This window comes from Pan paniscus, chromosome 13, assembly GCF_029289425.2.
Source record: "Pan paniscus chromosome 13, NHGRI_mPanPan1-v2.0_pri, whole genome shotgun sequence".
Taxonomy (NCBI): domain Eukaryota; kingdom Metazoa; phylum Chordata; class Mammalia; order Primates; family Hominidae; genus Pan; species Pan paniscus.
This window is the reverse complement of record NC_073262.2, coordinates 34,805,625-34,833,582: the sequence shown is the minus strand read 5'-3', so window position 1 is coordinate 34,833,582 and position 27,958 is coordinate 34,805,625. Positions and strand designations below refer to the sequence as shown.

Here is a 27,958-nt window from a genome sequence, read left to right as displayed (position 1 = left end):
TATATTTATTACCCTGCCCCAGTTTCTGAATATATATATAACTTTTTGAAAATATATTGAGCTTTATATGTGTGGGGGGATTTGCATACTTTTTAAAAAAATTACAAAAAGATACTTTTACGAAACGGTATATAACAAAGAAAATAAATAGCAATCACTTAAAATTTGTCTTAATGAGAAAATTAATACTTGCTAAGCAATCTTTTACCTTTGGGAAGCTCCACACACATTTTATTTTTGCTTTCATTGATTAAAACATTTTTGAACTTCGTGTTTAGGATATATTTTTAGGCAGTGGGGCATTTTGTTGTTGTTGCTGTTGTTGTTGTTGTTGTTTCGAGACGGAGTTTTGCTCTTGTTGCCCAGGCTGAAGTGCAATGTTGCAATCTCAGCTTACCACAACCTCCGCCTCCCGGGTTCAAGCAATTCTCCTGCCTCAGCCTCCTGAGTAGCTGTGATTACAGGCATGCGCCACCATGCCCGGCTGATTTTGTATTTTTAGTAGAGATGGGATTTCTCCACGCTGGTCAGGCTGGTCTCACACTTCCGACTTCAGGTGATCTGCCCCCCTTGGCCTCTCAAAGTGCTGGAATTATAGGCGTGACACTGTGCCCGGCCACAGTGGGGCATTCTTATAGGTGTCCCCAGGAGCAGTAAAATGTATTCATGTTAGATGAATATTATCTTTGAGAATCATCAAAAGCCACCTGATGCCAAGTCTGGAAATTTGCCACAGCTTCCACAGAGAAAGCATGTACACTAGAAAGAAGAAGAATCACTACATGACCCATTGAAAATGGAAAACTATGAAGATATGTATCCAACAGTTAAAGATTATTTATGCCCACATCATTTGTCAGTGCAAAATCTTAGAAACAATCTTAATTCCCATACATTGGAGAATGGTTTAGTAAACAATATACACAATGTAAATGTAGCTGTAAGGTGAATGTAAGGAAGAACTCTATGAACTGATATGGAGTAATTTCCAGGGCATAACCATTAAGTGAAGAAAATAAAAATAAAAAAGAGAGAGAGACTTTGCAGTAAGTTATCTGTCATGTAAGGCAAAAAGATTATATCTATCTTTTTTCCACATATATATATTTTCCATATATATATATATATCTCCCTTTTGTGGAAAAAAAAAAAGAACAATAGAAAAAACTAACAGGAATGAATGAATTTGTTTGCCTGTAGATGATGAGTGAGAATGGGATGGAAAGAACAAGAAATGGGAACACAGTAGAAGGGACAATGAGAGAGTGAAACTTCTATAAATATGCCTTTTGTTGTACGATTCTTAGAACTATGCTAATATTTCATATTCTCAAAAAATTAAAAGAATTAATTTAAATCAACAGGTCATATGAAGGAATCAAAAATGAGGCCAAAAAATAGATGTTCCTATATTTCAAATAAATATCATAAACACATTGAAGGAGATGTAGAAGAAAAGAACTAACCTAATTAATTTTAGACAACAGTATTTTGACTATGTACTCTAAATGAATTAAAACTGTACACAACTGGCCGGGCGCGGTGGCTCACGCCTGTAATCCCAGCACTTTGGGAGGCCAAGGTGGGTGGATCACAAGGTCAGGAGATCGAGACCATCCTGGCTAACGTGGTGAAACCCCGTCTCTACTAAAAAAAAAAAAAAAATTAACAGGGTATGGTGGCACGCGCCTGTAGTCCCAGCTACTCGGGAGGCTGAGGCGAGAGAATCGCTTTAACCCGGGAGGTGGAGTTTGCAGTGAGCCAAGATCATACCACTGCACTCCAGCCTGGGAGACAGAGCGAGACTCCATCTCAAAAACAAGCAAACAAACAAACAAAAAAAACTGTACACAACTACACAACTGTTATACTCTAGTTAGTAAATTGCTTTTTTACATAAATATAATCAACTAATGTTGAGACTATGTGTATTCCAGAATTGCATAAATATGTGACTATAATGTGAATAATGAGAGCCAGATTTCTTACTATTAAATGAAAGGGTTTTAAATAATCTAGAATGAAACATGTGGTATAGGATTAGAACTAAAGGTATTAGCATAAAGTAATAGTTTTTTAAATAGATAAATATAAAATATAGAGATGTATGTGTTTATGTGTTTCTTTACGTATGTTTACTAGCTCTTTTTATTGAAAAGACCTAGAAACAATGACATACCAGTGCAAGGAGAATGCCTGGTATCCAGATCTTGGTTTCTAAATAACATTCTCCAACAAAAAGAAATAATGCTTTTTAGAGCAAGCTTTATTACTGGACTGGTACATTGAATGGACAAGGTAAGACTGGAACATTTTGTGGTCTCGGAAAGTAAGGAAGTCTTAAAAAGTGGTGGAGATGTCAAGGAAAAGTCAACATGAGGAGGCTCCCATGTCCAATTTTAGGACAATCAGATCAAGAAAATAGATGATCATAGTAATGCATGATAACCTATACTCTGACTGATTGATTAATTAATTATAACCTAAAATCAAGCATATATCCATGAGTCCATACTAATAAGTAAACAATTAAACAAAGAAATAAACATGGGAAGAGAGAAAGCTGTCTCTGAAAATAAAAGTAAAGGGAAAAATAACTTTCTAGGAAAGACCTAAACACCACCCTAAATAGGTGATCATAGCTCATACCGCCAGAGGTAAAAAATAACAGTATCATGTAACTTCTGATGTAATACACTGAGGAAGGAAAAAATCCCCATCATTTATGTGTTATTTCTGCCAGAAATTTCTAAACTGAATTTAATCATGAGAAAACATGTCAAACCCAATTTGAAGGATATCTTACAAAGCAATTGGCAAGGAGTCATGAAAGATAAAGAAAGATTTGAGGAAGTGTTCCAGATGAAAAAAGATTAAACTGATGTTACATTTTACAAAGGCTATACTGAGATAATTAATATAACTTAAATAAGGTAATTCATTTAGTTAGTAGTATTGTGTCAATGATAATTTCTGGGTTTGATCATTGGTTATGGTTATGTAAAATGTCAACATTTGGGAAAGCTGGGTGAAGTTTGCATGATAATTCTAAGTATTATCTATGCAACTTTCCAAGCTTAAAATTATTTCAAAATAAAAAATCTAGAAGTATTAATGTTAAACACACACACACAAATACCCACACACATACACATGCAATGGGGCAATTATCTGTAAGACATGAAGACAAAGCAGTGGTTCTGATCTCTAGATCACAAAGCATAATGGAGTGATACTAAGACAGCACAGCAGAAGATTGGCGAACCTCGGAGTCAGTCATCACAGAGAGAAAAATTCTCAGCATATCATGACAAATGAATAGGACAAATAGTATCAAACAGCAGACACTGTAATTTTATATTTTAAAAGACCAGCAGAAACTGTAACTTTATATTTCAAAAGACTATATTTCCATGTCAGGATTGGATGCAGATATAAACCATATTTGTTTCTCTTCAACAGATACTTATAAAACTTGACATCACTTAAATGAAAAGGATAATGATAAGTTAGTGCCAAAAGGATCCACACTACATAATGTAATAGCTTATATTGAGATAGAGGACCTGAGATTTTCACTTGTTACATAACAATTTGTAAATATTTAGTTATACATACCATGTCCATTTGTTGGCACCCACTGGACAAGGCAGACTAGGAGAAGTTGGCTCCCAGAGCTGAACTAAGTCTGAGACTTTAAACAGAACATTCCAGATCTACACAACTGTCTTCTAAGCTATGGGAGAAGTAAAAATGTATGAAGAGCATATCAATTCTGAATATCTACATCCCACACTTCAGAAATCAATAAGATATAATGCAGCGAGTTAATAGAGAGAAACCAAGAAGACAACGAGTGTCCTCAACTTGAGATCAGTAAGTCAGAAAGAAGCAACTGTGCATGATGATCCATACATGCAACTCCAAAGGGAAGGAACCTGCTTCCCAGGACAGAATCTTTTGTGTTTTATGGATTAGGCTGTTCTTGCATTGCTACAAAGAAATATTTGAGACTGTGTAACTTACAAAGAAAATAGGTTTAATTGGCTCATGGTTCTGCAGGCTATACAGGAAGCATAGCAGCATCTGTTTCTGAAGAGGCCTGAGGAAGCTTACAATCACTGCTGGAGGCAAAGCAGAAGAATAGGTATCTCATATGGTGAGAACACGAATGAGAGAGAGTTGGGGGAATGGGGGAGTTGCCACACACTTTTAAATGACCAGATCTCACAAGAGAACTCACTATCAGGAAGGCAGCATGAAGCCATGAGGGATCTGCCCCCATGACCCAAACATTTCCCACCAGACCCCACCTCCAGCATTGGGGATTAAATTCAACATGTGATTTGGGTAGGAACCAATATCCAAACTATATCAGTATAAGAAAAAAATATTGTAGCTTCTCTTTCATTTGCTAGCTTCTCACATTTTTAATTTCTATTTTTAAGAATGTTTTGTGATGAATATTACACCCAAGTTTCTATATATAATTTATAAAGAAATATGCAAATATGAAAGTTACTAAAAATTTTTGTGCTGATAAGAATAAAAAATACATGTTGCTGATATTTCTTGTTCTATTTCTATTTGGTAAGCCGTATATATTAATGTTTGCAGTTTGACACATATAGATTACATTTTGATTACAATAAGGGAAAGTGTTTTCAGTAATTTGGGTTAAAAGTTTTCCAAATAAGATACAGGTAAAATCAGATGTAAGAGCTATTCTGCATGAAATTGCCAAGTAATTGACAAGGTGAGTTTGTCTGCCCCAGCTGGCTTGTCACATCTACTCTTCTTTCTCTGCCTAGCCACAGATAACTATATACACTGCTTAAAAATTAGAACAATAAATGCAATATTTGTAAACTGGCCTATGATCTCTGACCTCTGGCCAGAATTATGTTTATAGCAGGTTGAGAGCAGAATTGAGATCACAGGTGACCATCCTGGCAAAAAAGTAGGTCACAGACTGAGACGTAAACCTTATTCCTTGATAAGATAGGGTCAGAAACCAAGTTGGCCACAGAAATACTAATCAGAAAATATTTATATCTGTGGTTGCAGAAGTTACAGGAAATATATCCACACATATACTCTGTTTAGATAAAAATGCATTCTAAATTGGCAACCTGGATAGCTATGTGTGAAAAATAGTTTCTTCCTGAGATAGTTTGGGTTCAGCAACCTCCATGTCTGGAACATTAATCTTTTGCTATGAGACCATCTCTGCTTAGCAAAAATCCATACACTATAAAAATATATCCTTAAAACTCAATACGATTTAGCATTCAAAGCCTGTGTCTTTCACCTTAGCTTTTGGCTCACCTATTCATTGCAAATAACTTACAAAAGATCATATTTGTACATTTTTGTGAAATTACCTTTTGAAAGGATAACTCAACATGCAACTGGGTGAGAGGCCACGTGAAGATTAAGAGGGAGTCTAGAAGCAGGGCTGGAGAAATGCCCTCCCCTATCAGCAGAAACAGTTCAAACAGCCCCGGGAGGTGGCCTCATGTGTTAGTCAAGAAGACACAGAGCTCTACAAAAGAAAGAAAGAAAACAGGAAGTTGCACCATGGGCTGGCAGAAGATGCCGGTGGCTTATTTTGGACCAGGGGTAGTCCATCTCCATCAATCAGTCAGTCTGGAGAACGCCTTCCCTTCTAAAAATCACATTTCAAAAAAATAATTGGTCACATCATTGGCTGAATATATTTACTGTGCATAAATCATCTGGTACTGAGAAGAGGTAGCCAAAGGTTACTGTTTAGAGTCATTTTTTATAGAAAAATATTTGCTCAAAGGATAATTAAAAGAAAAGGAAAGGAAAGAAAGGAAGAAAAGGAAATAAAAAGAAAGATATTTCAAAATCAAATAAATTAATTTCAGCTTACCCTGGAAAATCTAATTTCTTTCAGTAATATTCCTCTCCAGTTACATGAGAGTTAATGATAAATAATTTGGGTGTTTTCATGAAGTATAGCATATCTAATAAGCTTCTGAGTAGTGTCCTAAATTCCTGGAAACACTGTCAAATACTATGTATCACACATGTTAACAAGAGCTTACTTATTCATGTACATATGAATCAGGAAGATTAGGCAGTCCCTTACAGGATTTTAAGCTTTAAAAATGAAATAAAAAACAACTCAGAACAACACTGAAAAGGCCTGCTCTGGTTGGCCAGTGAGTATCACAAACAAACAAACATTTTTCTTATTGTAACCTCACACAATACCCCTGTCCACTACTCCAACCTCTTCCTTCTAAGCAGCTGTTCTAGACAGGCGTCCTGGCTGTAATTCAGTCTTCCTCAGGCAGGATCCCTGTCTAAGACAGGTAAGGACCACAGCCTTACCTGTCTGCACAACCGTGTACTCCTCAAAGATAGTTAAAGATCCTCTTATCTATTTCATAGTCTAATTATAAATCCCATTTGCCATCTTCAAGTGGTGATTGTAGATTCACCAGTAGAGTTCAGTCTTTCTCTAATAACTATCTGGCTACGGAAAAGTTTAGTATTCTGATTTCAGCACAGTCAGAAAGAGCAAATATTAAACTCAGCAGCTCAAGTTGAAGAAAAGACATTGCTCTCCTTAATAAATGCTTTTTATTAGTATCAGGCTGTCATTCTTTCTCACAGATACCCTTCTAATCCTTCCTTTTGCACATGGTCTTTTTTCTTCATATTATGTTTATCCATGTAGTGAACATGTCTCTCTCCCCTACTTATTAACAGACTCTTTTAGTCAAGCAAGTGATTTTATTCTTTCTTATTACCAGCTTACTGCAAAACACACACATAAACATACACACACAACAGTGCAGACAAATGTTGCTCGTTTAAAAATATATATATATTTAAAATAATTTTGTGAACCCTGCATTTTGATGTTTAATTTGATTCCATTCCTGCTATTCAGACTTACGAACTTTCTTTTTTTCAGGTTCTACCATTTTCTTGTTGTTAGGAAGTAGCTTGGACAAGTTCACGCAGAGGAAAGAATCAGGCTTTCTGTTTATATGGTCCTTCTCTCCTTCACATTCTGACTGGACATGTGACCTTGACATTTCTCACTGCTCAGTGATTCCAGATCTCCTACAGAAAAGTTTTGCTCCTACTAATTCTGTTTCTAGAAAGTACATCAATACTTTATTCCAAATCAGACACTCTCCATAATATACTAATAGCATTCATTTAGACCTTAAATGCAAATCTAACCAAGAATTTTGCACAGCATCATCTGGAAATAACAGTTTCTCATCTAACTAGATGTGTTTGTAATTAGACAGCCCAGATATACATAGCATTAACTGATAAGGAGAGTAGAGAGAAGACTTCAGATTTAAGTGTGTTGTTTCATTCAGAATTCTTGATATGTTGCTAATAATTTAAATGTGCTTCACATGCATGGAATGACATTAAGGCTATCACTCTATCATCGCCAAATATAAATGATCAAATGGTGATGATTTATCTACTACTGCTAATCTTTTATTCCATGTATCATTTATTTTAAAGGTTTTTAAAATATAAAGTAACAAATATTCTTGCATAAAGCTCACAGTGACATCATAGAAAAAAGTTGTCAAGGAGATATTTATTACACCTCAGTATGGTATTTGTATTGATGAGTACCCACTTTGAGTCCAGAATATCTGCTCTTATATCCTAACCTCACTGGTTGAATTAAATTTCAGACATACAGCTCTGTCAGCCTTCATAGTCACAATAGAAGTATTCGTATTTAAAATTCAAGAAATTTCTGGCAACCAATATGAACAGATTGCTAATTTTTTTTACCCCCAAGGAATTTGCATCATTCATATGTTATGTTAAAAAGTATGATTTTCAGTCATCTATTTTCTGTTCTCATTTGCTACTGTTAATAGATACAATGTTATTTGTTTATTTTGTGAGTTTATTTCCAACAAGGAACAGCTTTATCACATTTCTCCATTAAATAGGACTAGCAGAACATACAGTCATATTTCATACTGTGATAGGCAACTTTAATGGTCATCTGCTTTATCTGATCAACATGGTCTGGCACATGTATCTGCCCTGAATAATGTGCTATAACTAACAGAGAAAGATCTAATCCCCAAACCCACTTCACTGGGTGATGAACAGTTTCCCCTTCTCCAATATTGTGCTTTAATCTGACACCTAGAAACTTCATCAATTTTTTCCAAAGCCATACCATTTTTTTTCTTACTTTCCAGAAGATAGTAAATAGGGTTGTGAAATTAGTATTGCTCCAGGTCCCCATATTTTGTTACTCACCAACAATATGTCTTCAGGCAATTCACTTACTTAGTCTCTCTGAGCCCGGATCTTCACACCTGGACTGTGTATGATGATATCTGCTGTATGAATTGATGGTGAAGTCTAAAAAGAAAATATATGAAAGTAATTTATAAAATGCTAAGTGACATATATATGTATATTCAATTCAAGTAGGTAAAAAATATTGTATGAGTATGTCACTTATCTAGAGAGATCTTTAAGATTCTATCTTGGAACACAACAGGAACTGGGAGAATATCCCTTGCCTACGGCCAGCAAATTCGAGAACATCGAAACTCATGCATTCTGGTCATAAGAACCTGTGCACAAACCTGGGGTGGCTGAGGAGCATGAAAAATGAATTACAAAGTCAATCTGTATGAATCAAAATAGAAAGGAAAGTGGACATATGAACTAGTGGTAATTCATGTAGGAAAACAGAAAATGGGTTGAGAAAATAAAGCCAAAATTTTTTAAATTGTGAAATGAGAACTGGGAGAAATTAATTTCCAGGAGAACAGACAGTTGTAAAATTGCTAGTACTGTGTCAGCAATGTAGAACAACAGATGTTTTAAATTCCTGGGCTTCTGTTTTGAAAGCTGGTGGTACTTGCTACTTAAGTAGCACTATGGCCTTGAGATGGCGTTCATAAGCAGCCTTTTCTGAAGCATCTCAGATGCTGACCGTATGAGCTTGAGCAATCAGTCACACTCTGTACCAAATGGTGGCCTTTGAATATTGTGTTCTGGCATGTGCTCTCCTTTCCTCCCTGCTCCATTCCTTCCTCACTCTTGCCCCCTGGGACTGCATGCACTAAAAATGTAGCAGCAGATTTAAAAAATGTGACCATATGATTTCACTGGGGAACCTTACCTAAGAGAGTGAATATGAGGGAAAGGATAGGGTTCTTCCAGGACAAGTGCTGGGGTAGGTCCAGCCTGCCAATATTGAGAAGTTAAGGAGTAAGTGAGGGCAGGTGAGGCGAGGCTCTTGGTTCACCTGACTTACTGCAGAATTAGGCTGCCAGGGGATTGTTGAATACTATAAAATATCTCTTTCTTGCCCCCACATACTTTCCCCTCTCATTGATTAGAATAAGGAGTTTGATAAGAATCTATTGCAAATTTATCCTTCCAACAATACCCAAGCAGTACTAGCATCAGCGATTCTTCTGAAAAAGTGCTTCAGATTTTTATTTCAACCGCATTTGGCAGGATGAGTTTGGGGACACATCTAGAAAAGGTAGTTTGAAAAATGTCAAATCTATTATCTCTTCCAGTTCTGTAATCTAAAAGTAGTACTTTAAATACCTAAGTGACTTGAAAACCTATTAGCATGAAGGAGAGAAATTAGCTTATTGGCTCTAAAATTGGAGCAAAGCTCAGTATGGAAAATCCCTGCTATCTTCCTTTTTTTTTTTTTTTTCTGTTTTTTGTTTCCTGAGTGCTAAAGTTGTCATTACTAGAGAATTGTATGCCCATTTTTGAAGGAGCAAATTTCCACAATGATTTAAGTGATAAGGAATAACCACTATGAAGTGGTAACTTCATAATAGTCCCCAAATCGCGTACATGGAATGGAGTAGTCTACTAATCTATTTAATTGCCACACCTTTCCTTTTTAAATTTTTTTCTCTCATTATCAAGGAACTTTATAGACAGGCTTGAATCTAAAAGTGTTTTAGCTTTAAACCTGTTGAACTTACCTATGCCCAATCAACAAATTCTAAGCTACCCACACATACAGAGGAGAAACACGGCAGAAATTGTCATATATCCCATTTTCCAAGGTGCTTATGAATGTTGAACATTTCTGTCATTCTGCTCTAAAAGTGAGACCAGATGTCCCTGAAAAGTTCTGTCCAATAATTTTCAGTGGGATAAAAAGCTTTACCCACATCCTTATTGCTTTTTTGCTTGTCAAGTGAGAAGTACTGAAAATCCAGGGTGGGTGAAAAAGTAAGTGCACATGTCTTTTGTGCAGCTACCAATTCTCTCTCCCTCATTTTCCTCAAGACAGTAGCTTGTCAGCAACCCTCTTACCCTCAACCACTTTCTTAGGTCTGGTAAAAACAGCTGTTGGGATGACATGTAGCATTTCCTTTCTGCTCATTTCAAATTTTATTCTGTCTTCGTTTGTTAATTTGATCACATTACTGAGACTTCGGCACAGACTCTTTCACAGTTCCCATTATCTGTCCGTGGTGCTAATAACATATGGTCATATTTTTCTAATTATGCTCCCTGCAAAATATCAAAAGCTGTAATCCTCATCTGGTCACTATGTGCAATGCAACCTATCCACACTTTTTTCTAACATACAAAAACACTTAATATAGGTATAGACTTAACATGCAGTGTGTCTCCACAGACACATGAGTAACTCTGCCTGATACTGTACTGTTACTCTCTCTGTATTACTCTTCTTCACCTGTTTGAAATTGTTTATTTTGGCCAGGCGCGGTGGCTCACGCTTGTAATCCCAGCACTTTGGGAGGCCGAGGCGGGCAGATCACAAGGTCAGGAGATCGAGACCATCCTGGCTAACACGGTGAAACCCCATCTCTACTAAAAATACAAAAAATTAGTCGGGCGTGGTGGCGGGCGCCTGCAGTCCCAGCTACTCGGGAGGCTGAGGCAGGAGAATGGCGTGAACCTGGGAGGTGGAGCTTGCAGTGAGCCGAAATTGCGCCACTGCACTCCAGCCTGGGTGACAGAGCGAGACTCGGTCTCAAAAAAAAAAAAAAAAAACACAAAAAAACAATTGTTTATTTTTCCTATGCCTTGGTTTTCAACTATGTTGGGATCTTGTTCTGTTCAATAAAATAAGATTTGATTATATCCAGATATAGTATAATTTCTACTATTTTATGGTACATCTTGAACTGACAGACTCGAGAAACTTTATTATCTGTGCCAAAACAGTAAATTCTGCAACTATACCTCATTCCCCCCATTTACTCTAGTGTCTTTTAATACTAACTTAGAGATTTTACTTTATCAGGCTGTGGTTATCTCATCTTTTTTATTCACACTCAGCTCTAGTTTTGTTGCATTTACTCAAGCACGTCAAATATTTCTTTGTGTTAAAATAAATGATATAAAGTAGGAAGTCAGGGAGCCCCCCACAAGTATCATAATCACCTATGAATAATAGTCTCAATATAGCTGGTAGGATCCTTCCACATCTCTGATAGGTGCCAGATGGTATTTCTATAGATCAACATAAACTACAACTGACCCTTGAACAACAACATGGGTTTGAACAGCACAGGTCCACTTATGCATGATAAAAGTTATGTTGAGTATGCCTGTCTGCTGCTTCTCCTTCTACCTTCTTCACCTCTGCCAGCCCTGAGATAGCAAAACCAACCCCTCTTCTTCCTCCTCCTCACCCTACTTAATGTGAGGTGATGAGGATGAAGATCTATATGAAGATCCCACCTCCACTTAAAGAATAGTAAACATATTTTCTCTTCCTTATGGTTTTCTTAATAACAGTTTGTTTTTTTCTAGCTTACTTAATTGTAAGAATACAATATGTGATGCATATAACACAAAAATACATGTTTTACAACTTTATGTTGTCAGTAAAGTTTCTGGTCAATAGCAGGTTATTAGTAGTAAAGCTTTTAGGGAGTCAAAATTTATACACAGATTTTTGACTACAAGGTTGTCTAACCCCTGCATTGTTCAAGGGTCAACTGTAGTTGGACATCAGAAAGTGAGTATGAAGGGATTATCCTTTTACGTTTTTTAAACCTTCTTGGTAACTGGGCATATGGATCAAATAATTTGTGTATATAAATGTATATATATATACACACACACATATATACACATACATATATATATGTTTTACATTTAGCTTTGTTAATCACTCTCTTGGCTTTATTTCAGCAGAGCTCAAACATAGCTCAATATAGTGTAAAAGATCATTCTTTCTGACTTTGTAATAAAATCTCTGTCCTGCAGTTATTCGTAAAACAAGAAATTAAGATTTTTCAAAATAAATAGAAATAAAGGAGATTAAATGTAACAGATATCAATTGTGTAGAGACAAAGAAAGTGTATGAATAGATCATTGATCAGTGACAAGATGAGAAAGAACATCCAGAACGTACTTAGAGGGCACAGAAAACACACACACACACACACACACACACACACACACACACACACACATTTTAAGCCACTGCAAGATACTATTGGTTAAAGAGGCTATCGGATCTCATTAATATAATGCACCAATGAGGTTAGTGAACAAAAAATATGTACTAAGGGTATTTTTTTCTGTGAAGATTGATACATTTATTTTCATGGTGTAATAAAATATTACAGTTTTTGTTTTCAGTTATGCTAAAGAATAAATTCATTTCAGTTAGGTGCTATTGTCTGGTTTCAGTTCCTTAATTCATAAGCTGTATACTACTCTAGAAAAGCTATACAAACTTTATGACCATTAGTTTTTTCCTCTATAAAATGAGGAGTTTAGGGCTAAATCTATTATAGCTAAGATTCTCCCCAGCTTTTTTAAAATAAAGTTTTTATTTTAATATAGTTTCAACTTACAGAAAAATTGTCAAGATAGTACAGACAAATCTTACATATCTCATACCCATTTCCCCTATTATTAACATCTTACATTGAGATGGCACATTTGTCACAATTAATGAACCAATACTGATACATTATGATTAGCTGAAGTCTGTACTTTATTCAGATTTTCTAACTGTATGCCTAATATCTTTGCGTGCTCCCAGATCCCATCCAAGATACCACCACATTGCCTTGGTTGTCATGTCTCCTTAGACTCCTCTTGGCTGTGAGTTTCTCAAACTTTCATTGTTTTTGATGACCTCGTTAGTTTTGAGGAGTACTGCTCAGTCATTTTGTGGAACAATTCTCAACTCATATGCCTATGTTTTAAAAATAATCCTATATAGGCTTTCTTTGTAAAATAATGCTTGGCACATGGCAAGTAATTAGTAGCACATGAATGAATGAAAAACTAGATATTTTATTTATTTGAAGGAACTAATATATTCATAATAGGCATAAAGTATTTCTTTGGTCTGGATGGTCAATACCCATATTGACACTATGTTATTCCAGTGTCACAAAAATAAAACTGAAATATTTGTTTTTTTTCTTTCCCAGTCAAATTGAGCAACATCTTAGAAAGAGACTAATTTAGGATTTTAAAGAGAAAAACTATCATTCGGAGGTATCTCATGGTAATAGAAATGGAAATATGGGAAAATAAAGGGATTCTAAAAAATACTGAGTGATTTCCAAAACATTGCATTCATATCATCCTATTTGTCCACAAAATCAGTGGAAGGAATGCAAATATGGATAAGGGAAAAGTAAAAAATATATATATAGTGTATATATATATATATATATATGTACACACAAAAAAGACAGAGGATACAGTACTCCATTGGAATCAGAAAAGAAATGAAATTAGATTATCCTGCCTATAGGGCAACAATGTGTTGGTAATGGAGTTATGCTAAACATAACCTTTCCCTAACCTTTATTCAAGGTAGTAGCTGAAAATTCTCTTTTCACACACAATTTCATCATGCAATTACCTCAGAGGAAAAAGGATAACAAATACAACCTTGACAATGAAATTTTTTGAAGCAGCCTTTTCTCTTTCTAAAAATCTAGGTCCACTAGATATAATTTTAGACTAAATACAATGCTAAATTCTCTGACAAGAAAATGGACAATTGCTATGCAGGTTAACAATATATTGATTCATATACTTTTCCCAATTCAAAAATGTGATAGCTCTTTACAGAGCATTTGGTTGCAATCACTATTATTTCAATTATGAGCTTAGCTGGGTAATAAAACAATAGGCTTTTCCTCAGTAGACTACTATTCAGTTTGCGTAATTTACTTTAAGTATTAAGTTTAAAGGAAAAAGGAATTTACTATTTTTTTCCGTTCTTTCAGGCTGCTATATTTTACCATAATACAACAAACTAATAATTATCAATCCTTAAATGCCTTTCGTTGCAAATTAGTTCTAGGAAAGCAATTTAAAACTTCCTTCATTTTTCAGTAGACCACAAGATAATATTCTTTTAATTGCAGGGATTAGAATGCCTGATACTTTCCATTTTTAGTACAACATATTGACTTTTGCAGTAATTATTCCATTTTGTACTTTTCTAGAGATATTTACTTCATTGCTACTCTATTTCAGATAAACTAAGGAGCACAGATTCTTATTCATCCAACAAAAATTATTGAGATTTCTCATTGTGCCATGATTAAAAGTGCTTATAAGAGATACAAAGAGGTGAAAGGTCTGTTTTCTAACCCCTCAATTGGACTCTCAGAGGCTAATGCAGCAGAAGAGATAATCTGCACCATTATAGCAGAGTACCTCTTGCTTTATCTACATATGTGGCTTTTCTCTGAGTGCATGCAGCTAATGCTACTTAATACCCGAGGGAAAGAAAAACAGAATGAAAAATCTATATTAATTCTTAATACGAGTAAACTCAGCTGGCTCAATTATAATTCACTAATTATTTTGAACAAATATAAAATAACAGGAAATGCAATAAAAGTAAAGCATAAAGGAATAATTTGGACCTGAAGATGTTGATTTTCTGGGGAAACTAAATTTTTACCTATTAAACAATATGAAAAAGAGACTAATAATTCAATTAGGATTCAAGAAAATGGGTAAATTCTTATGATCCCAGGTTTGTGAGGAGAGTTTTCCTAGAGGCAATGATATGAACTAAGTGGTTTTATAATTGGAAATAATTATCATAAAAATGCAGAAATGTCTTCTCCTCTTCGTAAGTGAGCTTTTAGGAAATCAGGTTTTGTAATTCAGTAATGCAGTAGGAAGGTACCTCAGGTCAGAGCTATGCCAAAATACAGCTTATGATTAAAGAAAATCTGAGAATTGAAAGAAGTGCTTTGGATCAAGAAAGAGTAAGTGGAAATAGCAAGCATCCAAATATAAACAAGGGTAAGTTTTAAAGTCAATAGTTTGAGGTTGATGTGAGCATAAGTGTAGCATTCTAATTGAGATCATAATGGGGGTAGGAATGAGTGAGGTAGAAGAGTCTTTAGAAGATAGGAAAGTAGAGCAGTCATTAACAATGATGTGTCCAGAAAGAGCATTTTGTTATTAAGAATTCACAGGGAAGGTTGCATGCTCACTCACACACAAATAGTTTAAAGCTAATCACTTAAGCTGATAAATAAAACAATTAGCATAAGATTAATTTTGACACTGTTTCAACCACTGGTCTTTAACCACTGAAAAATCTAACATGTAAGTGACAAAATGAGATTAGCACCTTTATTCTTGCTAAATATCCATGGTCCATGATGATTCGAAATGGCAGCAACTTATAATGTCATGCAACTCTGATCTCTAGAAAGCTTTGGGATGCTAATTGTAAGGCCAAATCTCTGATTTTCTTTCTCATTGGAAGGAAGTTTTTACATAGTGAAAAGTAGATACAACACGATAAATAGAATACGAAACCAAAATCAAGGGATTAAGCATGAGAGGAAAGCAAATCTGATATAATAAGGAACACAATCTGAGATTTGCTTTTATAGGAAAAGCTCAGCAGCTCAGAACTCTCCAGAAAGCAAAGTAACCATAAGACTCAAAAAGCCCTGATTTGTTGCTTACTGTCATATGTCCTTGAGGAAGTTATTTATCTCTGTGAGTCTCAGTTTCTTTATATATTAAAGGAGATTAAGATAACAGATCATTTCATTTGAGAATAAAACAGGAAAAATATACAAGAAAGTGCTTTACACTGATGTCCAAGCATTGATAAACATTTAATAAATGAATGTGCTCTTTACTGTGTATTCATATTTTCCACATGTTTAAGGTATTACACTGTATTTGCCAAGGCAATTTTTTGCATATTTGGGGAAAAAATATGTCTTAACAAGTTTGTGTGTTTTCCTTCCTTCTTATGCAGCTTCTTGTGACTGTCTTTTAAGCTTTCCAATAACTGCACCTTAAATATCAATGTACGTTTTCTATAAAACAATTGTGTGTGTGTATTCCTTCACTAAATGGTCCCAAGTTCCTATGCTTTTTGTTTCTTTAAATTAGTTTGAATTCATTTTTATTAATTAAGATGATAGTTTGTTTCAAGTGAGATATACCTTGAATAGTATTTACACTTCTAATTGTTCTTATTTCCCAATTAAAATATATTTCCCAATATATCCCTCAAGAAAAGAATGCTTAGTGCATTTTGAACAAAACTCTCCATCCTCCAGACTATGGGTCCTCAGAAAAATGTTAATATAAAACCTACTGACTTTTTAAAGAAGCTGACTACATCCATACTATTGTGATCTGATTTTGTCTATAAAGCTTAAGTAAGAGCATTAATATTCACTCTCAAATATAACCATTTATAATTAATATCATGATAAAATTCATATTCAAATAATATTCGTAGTAATTTCTACTTAAATCCAAGGACTTACATTGCAAAGCAGAGAGACAGAATGTTGGTAGCTTGGCTGATATGAATAGTCACTATGAACACAAAATACTCCTTTTACAACTACATATGTTAGGTGTTAAGTCAGGAACACAATTAAAGAGTCATGATATAATTGCTTGGAGTCATTGCTGGAAAGAACATATTCAACATTCTCGCTAAAAATAATGAATGTAATGCTTAAACTTCCTGGTAAGGCTGATTTAACTTTTTATAATCAGGAAGAAAGAGAGACTCTTTTTAGCTTAGCTAGAGTTCAAAATAAAAAGACTTCATTACTGCTCAGGCAGCTGCCTAAAATGACATTTATCTGACATTTTCACCCATATAGAAAGGCATCTTATGAAATAATTTTTTTAAGTAGTGAAGTTAAAGTGGTAATTATATCAGCAAAATTCTTCAAGATTACTGTTTTCTTTGAAAAATGTCACTCGGGTTATCATATATTAGATGTGAACTGTATTCTGATATTTGGTAATGTATATACCCAAATTAGCTCTCATTTTGTATCACTGAAAATAAAATACCAAACAGAAAATTATTTTCGAATATCTTAGTTTTGATTTAAAAATTCTGTAAAAAAAACAGTAAATATTCAGATATTATTAGTCCATTACTTAAGACATTCCACCTGGGTGACCTCATTGTTCATAGCATAAATTATATGAGGAAAACTAAAATATAAAACCAAATGAAATCTTTCCAGTTACTTTTATAAAACTAGTATAGCCATAAATTGAAGCATGATTTAGATATTTCAGAAGAAAAGTACAGTTCATTCTCACATACCAAAGAAATAAAAAAAGAAAATGCAAATCAAATTTAGCTATCTATCAAGTTAATAAGAAAATAAGCATGAGAAAAGATATTATAATAGTGAATATATATTTAAAATTAGGGTACAAATTAATATAATATTTCAAATGAAAGGATCAAAGGAGGAAAATAATAGATTATCTTTAGAGATATGAAGAATGCAAGGTCACAAATCTGGTATGGCTAGAGCCAGGATTGTAAGCAGTTTATTAAGGATTTGTTCAATGCTTTTTAAAAATGTTAGCACAATTAATAAAGGCATGAATACTTGTGAATATTTAGAGACTCACTTAAATTAACTGAGTGAAATTGCTTACAATTTGAGGTTTCTAAGTCATCTAATTAGTCTTGGTAAGAAGCTTGTTAGTTACAATGTTTTAAAAACCAAAGGAAACCCATAGTGTAAAAGGTGACGCCTGCAAGACACATAAGTGACCTCTAAGGCCTGAATAAACTTCCCCTGTGATTGATTTTTCTTCTGCAGTGTTTAAAAATGACGATAGTCAAATAGACGAAGCGCTTACCCATTTTTGAAAACAACATACAGAACAAAACTAGAAAAAAACTTAACCCTCAAATGAAATGCTACTGGTCAACCATTTGCAACTGAAAACAAAAAGAAGGCAAAACACATTAAAGGTCCACCTATCATTTAGTTGTATCTATGTATGTGTTTATTTGTTTATTTTTATTTTTAAAAAGCAGATTAGGAGTGGATAGTTGTCGAAATCAGTTGGAATTTTTTATTTACTAATACACCATCAGATCTAGCCAAAAGGAATTTAGGCAACTTTTTTGAAGTCGAGAGTTAAAGGAGTTCATTTGGTACAAATTCACACTGACCTCATTAAAAAATGCATTTTTAAATAATAAATAAATAAATAAAACAAATTAAACCCAATGAGAGACTCAGGTTATCTTTGCCAGCAATCAATTATTGCTTGAGGAAATAGCATTAATAAATCCTAGATTTATTTCTTTGAAAGTAATACTTGGGCACTGCTTTCCTGCTAAAACAGCATCTTTCAGCAGATTTTTATAGAAAAATCATACCCTCAAGAAAGCTGAACTAGAATGCTTTGTTTATTTCTAATTTTTTATTTTTCTGTGACCTATCAAAAGATGACATTGTTAAAATTAGCTTTGGCTAATGTAAGTTACAATGCAAATGAGACTTTAGTCCAATGATTTTTAAATCTGTTTAAATAAGGTTTATTCACCTTCTCTTATGACCAAGTGGAAAAAATAAGATGTAATAACAAAGAATTGGGAAGGACCAGACATAAACATTTACTGATCATTTCATAAGAAATTACATGACTTATGACTAAAAAACACAACAGATATTTTAATTTTACCAATTTTGATAGAACATACAAAGCAATTTAAATACTTTTTTTTTAACGTAGGCCCCATAAGAAAGGATCTGTAAGTAAATTTTGGGAAATCAAGTTTATATCTGTTTTAGCAAGAGTGATATAAATCATTTATATTTAAAGAGTGGCATACGTGATGCACATAGGTTAAAATTCAGTTACTGAGCAACTATTGGCCAAAACTTTAAACATATACATCTCTAAACATTGAAAAGTTAACCCAAATGCAGGTAAAATATTCTCCCAGGAAAAAAAGAAGGTAAGAGGCTCAGTCTAATCTCCTTGTAATATGCTAGTGATAGACCTTCTAGAATTAAAAAACTAAAAAAAAAAACAAACAAACAAAAAAAGCCAACAGTAACAAGTGGAAATTTATCTATGGAATGTTTCTAGCATAACATATCTGGGTTGTTTAGGATTGCTTGTGTTAAAACAATCTAAATCTCTGAATTTATGAGGTATGGTCCTCTGGAAAATGCCCCATAGTCCAAGCCGCCATTAGAGGATAAAATGAAGGTGCTCATGATGTAAGTAGCTCATTTCATCTATACGATAAGGCTACACTTCTCATTTATAAACTTTATCTCTTAACTGGGGGGCCAGAACAAGTCATGAAAGAAGCAGAAGAGCTGATGAGGTAGGTTGGAATTCCAGAATGGCTCCATTGCTCTTATTTATTCCTCAAAATTATCCCAAACTTTGAAATTGTTAGTGAAAGTTTAAAATGACTAAGATCTCTCACGTGACTGACTGGACAAACTGATTCTTTGTGTTATGTTAAATGTTTACAAAGTTGCTAAATATTGTACAGCAATCAGCCTTTTCTATAGGCTACAGAGTTTTAAAAAGCAGTTTACAAACACCACAGTATAGAAACAAAAAAATTTCACTGGTAGATTACTAGAAATTAACACAGGCATAAAAAAGATTGTGTGGCATCAACCCTTGAGAGCTGAAGAAAGGATTTGCCTTTTTAAACTCTTTGCTGAGGATAACCTTTACAGCTTGTGCCTGCTGATGGGCCTCAGCAGATCATGCTTTGAAAATAAATGTTATAGTTCATTTTGAGACTCACATATTTAAATAATTTCAGAAAATTATTATTATAATTTGGGAACAAAATTAATATGACTAAAATTCTGAACTGAGTAAGATTTAAGTATCTTACCACAAATATATGAGACAACGGAGAATTAGATTTTTGACTGAGTATGTGACAATAAGTAGAACTACCCCAAAATGACTGATATCGCCAGAATAAATCAGAGAAAACCTTAATTACAGGATTTGGAAGTCATGGAAATGAATCAGACCATGATTTTATTGGCTTCATAAGATTTTATAATTAATTTTTAATTTGTTTAGTCTGTTTAGTTTAGTTTAAAACTATAACACCTGTATGTTACTTTATTTTTGTTATTGTCCCAAAATTGGTTTATTTGATTTTAAGGATACGGTTTTTTCTCTATTTTTATTGGAATTTTAAAAATGTGCTATTTTTCCTCTGTGCTCACAAAAAACTCTGTATACTTCTCTGTCTCATCAGCTGTCACCCTAAGTTTTAAGTTACTTGCCAGTATACAGGAGATATGAACCAACGTCTAACACCTAGCACTAAAGCCAGGGAAATAGCTCACAATAAGAACTTGCTATGGTTTGAATATTTGTTCCCTCCAAAATTCATGTTGATTCCCAATGTAATCCCCAATGTGCTGGTATTAAGAGGTGATCAGGTCAGGAGGACAGAGCCTGGATTAATCCATTCAGGGATTAAGGGATTCACGGGCTAATGGATCAATGGATTATCGTGGGAGTGGGGCAGGTAGCTTTATAAGAAGAGGAAGAGACATCCAAGCTAGGATGCTCGGCCCCCTCGCTATGTGATGTGCTGTGCCATTTCAGAGCTCTTCAGAGAGTCTTCACCAGCAAGAAGACACTCAACAGATATGGCTTCTCAACCTTCTCAGCTTCTAGAACTTAAGAAATAAATTCATTTTCTTATAAATTTCCCAGCTTCAGAAATTCTGTTACAAGCAACAGAAAACACTAACACAGCACTCAAACAACAAAGGTAGTGATCCTAATAATTCAACCACACAAGCACACACACGATGTTGATATCACACTTGTCAGAAGAAATCGTAAAAGTATGATATTCACCTCAAATGTATCTTTCAAATTACAAATAAATGTCCCTGGTTGACTGAATTTAAAAAACAAATGGAACTCTAGCTGCACGGAAGTCTGCGATGTTATTATCTTATAAAATATTGTATATAACAAATGTAAGTGATGTTATTATTTTTACCTTTTCTGTACAGGAAGACACACTTGAAAGAGTCCCTAATGACACTGAGCAACAATTCCCCATGTTTGTTACACTGGAAGTTGTTCTATCTACCTTACGCGCCTGTCTTTAATTCCTGGCATCTCACAAGCCTGAGAGACAGTTATTATCATTTATACAGGAAGAAACTAGGGCTCATATAGGGGAAATGACTTGTTAATATCATAAGACGAGCAAAGCTTACTTACTCAATTCCTAATGCTCTTCAGAGCATATTATATCTGAACTCTATATTAAATTTGTGGTTGTTGTTTCTAAATTAGTCCTGAATTAAACTGTTTTTTATATTGTGGCAGACTAGTAGGGTCATTTGTAAAATTGTAGTTTTTATAATGAGCACAGTCATCAATTAGTATGTGAAATAAATATACTCATATTTTTATAGGGAGAGGGAGGTAGGGGGAAAGCAGTAACAAACACATGAGAAGTATATATTGTGTATCTAATTCACAAAATTGGTAACAAATAGAAACTCCACCGGGTACAGTGGCTCATGCCTGTAATTCCAGCACTTTGGGAGGCCCAGGTGGATGGATGACCTGAGGTCAGGAGTTCTAGACCAGCCTGGTCAACATAGTGAAACCTCATCTCTACTAAACATACAAAAATTAGCTGGGCCTGGTATGGGTGCATGTAGTCCCAGCTACTCAGGAGGCTGAGGCAGGAGAATCGCTTGAACCCAGGAGGCAGAGGTTGCGGTAAGCCGATATCGCACCACTGCACTCCAGCCTGGGTGACAGAGTGATAAAGTGAGATTCAGTCTCAAAAAAAGAAAAAAAAATAGAAAACCCGAACTGACAATTAAAAAAATTGATGGCCTACTTAGGTTTACTCATTTGCTTTTGTTATTGTTTAATTTTGTTGAGACAGGGTCTCACTCTGTTGCCCAGGCTGGAGTGCAGTGGCATAATCACTGCTCACTGCAGTCTTGAATTCCTGGGCTTAAGGGATCCTCCTGCATCAGCCTTCCAAAGTGCCGGGATTACAGGCCCAGAAGTTTATTTATTATTTTATCCAGTTGCTTTGTATACCATATAAACAGATAATCAAACAGTGGGAGATGTTTAGTTACTTTCCTGAGATCTCAGAGCTAAGAATTTGGAGACTTTAGGTCTAATCACAAAGCCTATAGCCTCATCACAAATTCTTTTCCACTCTTACAGAGGGATTCAGAAAATAGGACCTTAAAACATAATTTTATAATTGTTTTCATTATGTATATATATATCCCTCCCATATAAAATTGTCATTACACGATGATCATAACTAAACTGTGGAAGAAATGGTTATCATCAGTATTGGGTTAAATAGTGTTTTCCAAAATTCCTGTCTCACGTCAGGAACCTGGACCCTCAAAACATGATGTTATTTGTAAATCAGACCTTATTTGGAAAGATATAATCAGGTTAACATGGGGTCTGCATTAGAATGGAACCTAATCCAATGACTGATGTCTTTATAAAAGGAGGAAAGCTTGAACACAGGGACAGGCACAGAGGGAAGACAGATATACATGGGAGATGCCATGTGACAGAAGAAGCAGAAATTGGAGTGATGTATCTGCAAGACAAAGAACACCAACAATTGTTGGCACCCACCAGAAGATAGAAAGAGGCCAGGGAGGATGCCCGCTAGAGATTTCAGAGACAGCATGGTCCTGCCACCACCTGGATTTCAGACTTCCAGGCTGCAGAACTTTCAGAGAATACATTTCTGTTGTTTTAAGCCATTTAATTGGTAGTACTTTGTTACAGTGACTCCAGAAAACAAATAGACCATCTAATGATAACTTATACATGTAGAGAGATTAATGTATGTGTGTATATATGTGTATTATTTCTATAATCATATAAAAATATATACACATTTGAATAATCTAAAATAAAAATATTGCCTTTTATGATACAAAAATCTGCATTATTATTGTATTTATTCATTATTTTTCTATAAAATATTTTTGAAATTGGCTTCTATAATAAAAAGCTGCAGTAATATAGTCATCATAAATTTCAGTTCATAAGATTTTAACAGTTGTTTTAAAATTTCTTAAAAATAGTAAAGCAGTTTGTACTTTAAAATATGCATTTAGATTTAATAAGCAGGTCTTAATTTTTGGTGCCATTAATTCTCTTTATTTGTGTATTGCTTTTAAAATTGATATATAATAGTTGTACATATTTCAGGTTACATGTGATATTTTGATACCTGTATACAATGTATAATATCAAATCAGAATAAGTTGGATGGTCACCACCTCACACATTCATTTTTTTCTTAGTATTGGGAATACTAGAATTCTTCTCCTGTAGGCATTTAAAAATATACAAAAAATCATTGTTAACTATAATTTCTCTACGGTACTATCAAATGCTAGAACTTATTTCTTCTATCTAACTATAATTTTGTACCTGTTAACCAAAGCAAGTCTTGATTTTTTATGCCATTAATTTTTCCACATACATTTCTCATTGTAAATAGTATTAGTTTTCTATAATTAATTTCTTCAAAATATAGTTGTGAATGAAATGCAGGTTTTAAAATAAAATCTAGAAAGAAGTAGAAAATCTAAACTAGAAACGTGGACTGAAGGAATTTAGCTTGATTCCTGACAACATAAATGTGTCTTTCTGACTTAAAAGTAAGGAACTTTAAAAACTAAGAAACTTAAAAGCCTCTTAACCATGTAAGTGTTGGCATAAAACACTGCCTTCTGTGAGATGAAAAATTTAGTAGATAATTAATCATTCCAATTGTTTTAGGATGGATATTCATTTTTAATGCATAATTTAAATGAAAACTACCAAATTACAGAAATAACACAAGAAATCTTTGGCTTATGGGCATTTTGGGAAAGCTAAAGGATAGCAATGAACATAAAACTTCCAGAAGAGTTCACTTCAAAGGCTTTTTCCTCTCATGTTACATAATTTCTTTTTTTTCCAATTCTATTTATTTTCAGCTGGAAAAAAATGAATCTGGGAAAGACGATGAGAACAAGATTTCAGAAAGCTGTGAGAAAATAACCATGATATCATCATGCCTTTTCTGGATTAAGGTGAGAACAGAAAAATAATTTGCAGTGAATATTGAATACTGCAGAAATGTATAGAAATAATGTGAAACTATCAAACATCATGATTTTTTTGTTTATTTCTTCTATTGCATAGTATATTTTTGTTGGTATTCTTTTAACAAGTATGGTTAAATTACAAAATACATAAGAAATAGTTTATCTCTCTCTCTCTCTCTCGTTGGAAATACAGAGCAAATAATACTTTTTGGCACTAGCTGGTCCATCGTTCCCAGATATTTTACTGAGTATTTTCTACGGGTAAGGCTATTCTCCTACATAAACAAGACAGCTGTCAATATCAGAATATTATCTTTGATATGTTACCATTATCTAATTAGCCCAGTCTATTTGGGTGTTTCCTGTTGCCCCAATAATGTCTAATCCAATTCAGAATTTCCTGTTACATTTAGTTGTAATGTCTCTCCAATCTCTTTTAATCGGGAATAGTTCCTTAAATTTCATGAGTTTGACACTTTCTCAGACTACAGGATAGTTGTTTTTAGAATATTTGTCTGATGTTGCCTTATGATTAGTTTCAGAGCTGCATCTTTGTCAGAAACATCACAAAAATGATGCTGTATTCCTCTCATTACATCCTATCCAATGACATACTCTTTCCAATTCTCTCATTATTGATGATGTTTATCACTTGTTTAAAATGATGTATTCTAGTCTTCTCTATTATAAGATAATTCTTTCCCCCATTTAATTATGGATATTTTGTGAGAAGGTATTTCAAAATGCTGTAAATATCTTATTCTTTGTCAAAATTTTAAATTAATTTAATTTTTAATCTCTATTATACTATGGTTTCCTATTTTATTTATTGGATTATAATGTGTTACTATCATTATTTATCTAATTCTCAAGGTATGTCAGATTTGGCCAGTGGAGGCTCATTTAAACTGGCTTTTGTATTCTTTTGTATATTTTCTTTGAGCACTTTCTTGTGCTTTTGTATTCTTTTCTATACATCCTTTGAGCACTTTCTTGCCTAATGTCACAAGAATTCTAGATTCATTTTATGCTTTACCTTCACAAGCCTTCGAACCAGCCATTTCTACAATTCTTTTCGATCATTTCTTAATGAAAAAAGAGGATTTAGAAATAATATCTAAATACTGGGTGGGTTCATTGCTATTGGGTAAGCAATTGTTTCCAAAGACCACCAGTGAATAGAAGAATACATGTATTTATTTACATATATATTAGTTTATTATCTATCTATCTCTCTATCTATCATCCTTCTATCTATATTTCTATGTGTGCATTCATCTGTCTGTCCACTATCCAACCATCCCTCTCTCTACATTAACAACCATACATCAACACCAATACTTCAAATCTCAATCCAACACTAAAGGTTTATTCTAATTTTCTTCCTTTCCATATTTATAACCACCAACTTTGGCAGTGAGAAACATATCTTTAATATTTACCTTATTTATTTTAAGTAACTCTTTTTTATGGAAATTTAATATTTACTTTATTAACTTTAACTTCTTTATATGTAATGAATGTGCATCTATCTGCCCTGCTATCCTTTTTCTGGGGTAGACACCATCATCTCTTTGATCAAGCTCTGATACCTTGTTTTAAGCCCCTAAACTTTGTGGAAGTCCTTCTCATCCTGCTTGTTTTCTGGAATCTCATGCCAATTTGTACCTTCATGTGTCATGAAGTTTTGGTAAGAGTATAAATTGTTTATGGCCATAATCTGGCATATCTATAAGCAAACAAACTGTATTTTCCCTTGGAAATCTTTCTTGTGTTAGGAATTTAGCTTAAATAAATATTCTCACTTGTACACAAGAATGTATGTAAAACAATTTTTATAGCTTAAAAAGTACAAACTGCAAATAGCCTTCAATATGGAAAGTGGAAAGCTATATATAAAAACTCCCCTACACACACATACATATATATGTAATGCACATATGTAGATAAAAGCGTATCTCATTTTCTTGCATCTTCCTCATTGTGCTTTGCAGATATTGCATTTTTTTACACTTTATCTTAGCCAAAAGGCTGAGAAGCAACACATTTTTTACAAATTGAAGGTTTCTGGCCACACTGCATGAAGCAAATCTATCGACATAATTTTTCCAACAGTATGTGCTCCCTTCAGGTCTCTGTCACATTTTGGTAATTCTCACAATATTATATCTGTTATGGTGATGTGTCATCAGTGATCTTCGGTGTTACTATTGTAATTGTTTTTGGGTTCCATGAACTGTGCCAATGCATTAACTGGCTGTTCTCCCACTTAACCTCCCTCTCCCTATGGCCTCTGTGTTCTCTGAGATACAACAATATCGAAATTAGGCCAAGTAATAACCTTAAAATGGCCTCTGAATGTTCAAGTGAAAGAAAGACTCACATGTCTCTTGTTTTAAATCAAAAGCTAGAAATGATTGAGCTTAGTGAGGAAGTTATGTCAAAAGTCATGATAGGCCTCTTGCATTAAATAGGTAGCCAAAATGTGAATGCAAAGGCAAAGTTCTTGAAGGAAATTAAAAGTGCTACTCCAGTGCACACAGAATAATAATAATAAAAAAAACAGTCTTCTTGCTGATATGGAGAAAGTTTGAGTCACCTGAATGGAAGATAAAACCAGCTATAACGCTTTCTTGAGTCAAAACCTAATCCAGACCAAGGCATTAACTTTTCAATGCTGTGAACTCTGAGAAAGGTAAGAAAGCTGCAGAAGAAAAATTGATAGCTTGCAGAGTTTGGTTCATGAGTTTTAAGGAAAGAAGTCATTTCCGTAACATAAAGGTGTAAGGTGAAGCAGCAAGTGCTGATGTAGAAGCTGCAGCAAGTCATCCAGAAGATCTAGCTAAGATAATTGAGGAAAGTGGCTACACTGAACAACAGATTTTCAATATAGACAAACAAACAGCCTTATATTGGAAGATTATACCATGTAGAACTTTCATAGCAAGAGAGGAAAAGTCAATACCTGTCTTCAAAGAAAAACAAAACAAACAAACAAAAAAACAGGCTGACTCTCTTGCTAGAGGCTAATGCATCTGGTGACCTGAAGTTGAAGCCAATGCTCCTGTACCATTCCAAAGACTCTAGAGCCCTTAAGAATTGTGTTAAATTTATGCTGCCTGTGCTGTATAAATGGAATAATAAATCCTGGATAATGGCACATCAGTTTGCAGTAAACCTGTTGAGTATTTTAAGCCCACTCTTGGGACCTACTTCTCAGAACAATTATGTCTTTCAAAGTATTACTGGTCACTGATAATGCGTCTAGTCACCCAAGAGCTCTGATGAAGATGTACAAAGAGATTAATGTTTTCTGCCTGCTAACACAACATTCATTCTGCAGCCCATAGATCAAGGAGTTATTTTAACTTTGAAGTCTCATTATTTAAGGAATACATTTTGTAAGGCTAGAGCTGCCATAAAGAGTGAAACCTCTGATAGACCTTGGCTAAGTAAGTTGAAAACCTTCTGGAAAGGATACCATTCTAGATGCCATTAGGAACATTCATGACTCATGGGAGGAAGTCAAAAT

The 27,958-nt window shown here is 34.2% G+C and overlaps 1 long non-coding RNA gene across 2 annotated transcripts in view; it reads right to left on the bottom strand.

Moving 5' to 3' along the window:
* Nucleotides 1-202: 202 nt before the first annotated feature.
* The window catches only part of LOC130541271 (uncharacterized), a 38,085-nt gene continuing 10,329 nt past the window's right edge, over nt 203-27,958 (bottom strand). For both annotated transcript variants that reach the window (XR_008955313.1, XR_008955312.1), the window contains exons 4-6: nt 8,293-8,397; nt 5,385-5,545; nt 203-759 (exon numbers count right to left, since the gene is read on the bottom strand). This is a non-coding gene — a long non-coding RNA (uncharacterized LOC130541271). The remainder of the gene's footprint in view (nt 760-5,384; nt 5,546-8,292; nt 8,398-27,958) is intronic.